This window comes from Prionailurus viverrinus, chromosome B1, assembly GCF_022837055.1.
Source record: "Prionailurus viverrinus isolate Anna chromosome B1, UM_Priviv_1.0, whole genome shotgun sequence".
In the NCBI taxonomy this organism is placed as follows: Eukaryota; Metazoa; Chordata; class Mammalia; order Carnivora; family Felidae; genus Prionailurus; species Prionailurus viverrinus.
In genome coordinates this window covers 20,272,205-20,275,924 of record NC_062564.1, presented here as the reverse complement: position 1 = coordinate 20,275,924, position 3,720 = coordinate 20,272,205, and the positions used below count along the sequence as shown (strand labels likewise).

Here is a 3,720-nt window from a genome sequence, read left to right as displayed (position 1 = left end):
CAGAGCATCGGGCTCTGTGCTGACAGTGTGGAACTTGCTTGGGATTCTCTGTCTCCCTCTTTCTCTGCCCCTCCACTACTCACTCTCACTCTCTCTCAAAATAAATAAATAAACATTAAAAAAAATGAAATGAGGATACTGATATGCCTTTTCCTCGGGTTGTTATAGGGATTGAGTTAGTACATGTAAGGAGCTAATACCACTTGGCACATCCTAAATTCTAAGTGTTACCTATTCTTATAAAAATGTATGAATCCTTTTCATCAGGATGCCAATTTTTGGGTTTCCTGTGCAGGTATGTCAATAATCTTACATTTAGTTGCAAACGCCTGTTAGATTAAAGTTGTTTCTACATGATGCCAAAGTCCAAGAAAAGCCAATTTGGAAACAAGTCAAGCCAATTGCCAGTTCAATGAAAATAATAGACTCATTATTTGGTGTTCTGAAGAACAAAAGCAGCAACACTTTTTATCACATAGCTTTTTAAGTCTTTCCATTGGTTGCATAATTAAGATGAAGGCAAACTTCAATTTGTTAAGAAGAAAAAGGAAGGAAAACTGGTGGGGAAGTTAAGACTTTTTCAGAGTGGTTCCATACCATGCTCTCTCTAATGGTGATGTAGAAAGTTCTGGAGCAAAATGTGGAGTGGTCAAAATAATAGGAGTTACACATGGTTTTTTTTTTTTCCTCGCCCCAGGAGTGCCCAAGAGTACCTGTCCATCTTAGACAAATCATCAATTGTTCTATAATTTAGTTTTTTTCTGTTATAATTAGTGAATTCAAGTTTTTTACTTAACTGCTGCCTGAGAAGATCTAGGGCACTTGTGTACTGAGCACCTTCTAAGTAGTTTTGACATATAGAAAGCCCTGCTGGGGCTTTCATCTTTTTTTCTAGAATGTTCCATATAATAGCAATTTCATATTATTAAATGTATATATTTTCAAAAGGTAGTTACAGCTTCCATAACAACTTTTCTTTAGAAAATTGGGAAAATGCAGAAAAGCATAAAGAATAAAATGAAAATCAATGTAACCCCACCACAGTATATTGGTGCATTCATTTCCAGTAAAAGTTTTAAAGTGCTCACGTGGCCTGGTGATTTCTGAAGATATATGATAAAACGAAAATCTGGGTATTCATGCCGTCCCCAAGAATGGAGTTATATGGTACTTGATTCTACTTATTTTACCATAGCTTTAAAAAAAAAAACAAAAATATTTTGAGCTGAAATAAAGGTAGAAATTGTTAGCCTGAAAGAACACCTCTAAGAGTTTAAGTCAAAATAAGGCTGTGTTAGCGGTTTCCCATGTGGAAGGTGCCGGTGGACTGGACTTCAAGGACACCGCCCTGGAGCCAGAGCTAGAGCCGCAAGGCCAAGGCGAACGGAGGTGGCGGCGCCAAGACTCCAATAGGAGGCGCTGCTGAGCCGGGCGGGTCTCCGAGAACCCACAAGGGCCGCCAGGTGGTTCATCATGGGTGGCTTTTTCTCCAGTATCTTTTCCAGTCTGTTTGGAACCTGGGAAACGAGGATTTTAATCTGGGCATTAAACGGGCCAGGAAAAACTATGATTTCATGCAGATTGCAGGTTGGAGAAGTTGTAGCTACTATTCCTACTATTGGATGTAAAGTTGACATAGTAATATACAAGAGCCTTAAATTCCAAGTCTGGGATTTAGGAGGACAGATAAGTAAGTATCAGGCCGTACTTTAGATGTTATTATTCAAGCACAGATGTAGTCATTTCCGTAGTGGACGGTTGTGACAGGGACCCAGTTGGTGTTGAGAGTTAGATGCCATGTTGGGGGAAGAAGAACTGAGAAAAGCCATTTTTAGTGGTGTTTGCAAGGAAGCAGGACAAGGAAGAGCCATGACTCTCTCAGAGATGACAAATTCACTTGGGTTACCTGTGTGGAAGGACTGAAATGGAAGAGAGTAAAAACTTGAGGAACCAAAGGCATTGGCTTTGATGAGACAATGGAATGGTTAGTTGGAACATTCAAGAGCAGACAGTAATTCAATCACTTCTGCCCTCTGAAATGAAGCCCACATCACACATCCCTTTGGAAACAGGTAAGTGTGTTTCATGCTACTAAATATTAAAAACGGTGTGATTGTTGGCATATACTGAACTGACTGCAATATTTATAATAAATATAAAAAATAAGTGTTTGGGAAAAAACAGTATTTGGTTAGAAGCCTCATTCACGGTGATTGAACCAACTGAATGTTTTGTGTAATGTAAAATCCTTCCTTGCTTTCCTGCATTAAGTATATATTCTATTTGTATGGAATTCTTATTCAAATAGTGTCCTTGTAAAGAATGTACTCTTGGGGCGCCTGGGTGGCTCAGCTGGTCAGGCATCCAACTCTTGGTTTTGGTTCAGGTCATGATCTCATGGTTCATGGGTTCGAGCCCCACATTGGGCTCTGTGCAGACAGGGTGGAGCCTGCTTGGGACTCTCTCTCTCCCTCTCGTGCTTGCACACGCATGGTGCAGTTTCTGTCTCAAAATAAATAAATTAATTAAAAAAATATACTCTTATTGAGGAAAAAACCCCTCCTATTTTGGGGTGCCTGGGTGGCTTAGTCCATTAAGTGTCTGACCACCACTCAGGTCATCATATCATGGTTCCTGGGTTCAAGCCCCGCATTGGGCCCTGTGCTGGTAGCTCAGAGCTTTGAGCCTACTTCAGGTTATGTTTCCCTCCCACTGCCCCTCCCCCACTCACACTCTGCCTCTCTCAAAAATAAATAACAAATTAAAAAAAACCCTATTTTTTAATTAGCAGTTGCAGCTTGTTTGTATAAATACTAATAAGTATCTTAAGGTACTAATAAGAATAAGGCTGTATTATCAAACAATTTAAATAATAATGTGAAGATGAATTGCAATTGTGCATTAAAAAAATCATGATTGTGTTGCCTTTGGGCAGGCAGTTTCCTGCGTGGGGTGGGACTTCAACTGCTTGGGGAGTTGATGATTTTTGAGGACTAACAGCCCTGTGATAAAGCAAGGGCATGAAGCTTGAAGATGGATCTAGGAGTTCCAATGCCCCTGGACGCCGTCTTTCAGCCCTTGGGGGAATGTCTTACCAACCTTGTGGTGGCCAAAGTTAGATTATTGAGAAAGAATTCACTTCCTGTCTTTCCCCATAGGCTAAACCTCTCCTGGGAGTCCATGGAGAAGCTAACAACTTCTGCCCCTTTGGGGCAGTCTGTGATGAAGTTGGTTATGGCAGCTGGCAGTTACAACTCCTGCTTGCTTTCTCAAGCCAAATCCTTTATTTCCCATAGTCATAGTGGACTAGCCTACCCACAATGCTTCTAGGCTGTCTAGGATGTCTTAGGAGTTCAGGGCCATTGTGGTCTTCACAGCACACTTCACACCTGTGATTTGGGATATCTGAGATACTCTCATAAGCAAATAAATTACGGTGTCAAGTTAATGGGCTGTACCTGAGGAGAAGGAGCTGGAAGGTCAGAGCAACAGGTATGGGCTATCATTGCATTCAGTAGGTTATGCTTCCTTAGCAGTGAGTGCCTCAACGTTGAAATGTAAATTTCTGAATACTGGATGTGATAAAGGAGAACTCCCAGCTTTTTGTTTGTTGAAGGAGAGAAATAGACCATGAACATGTTTTTTTTCTACAAGTGTCTCTAATTCTTCCAATCATCCTGACACACGGAAGGAAGGAAGGAAGGAAGGAAGGAAAGAAAG

At 40.8% G+C, this 3,720-nt stretch overlaps 1 pseudogene; it reads left to right on the top strand.

Annotated features, from left to right (window-relative positions):
• The first annotated feature begins 1,399 nt into the window (after nucleotides 1-1,399).
• On the top strand, nucleotides 1,400-2,015 carry LOC125164586 (ADP-ribosylation factor-like protein 1; annotated as a pseudogene).
• Nucleotides 2,016-3,720: the final 1,705 nt, after the last annotated feature.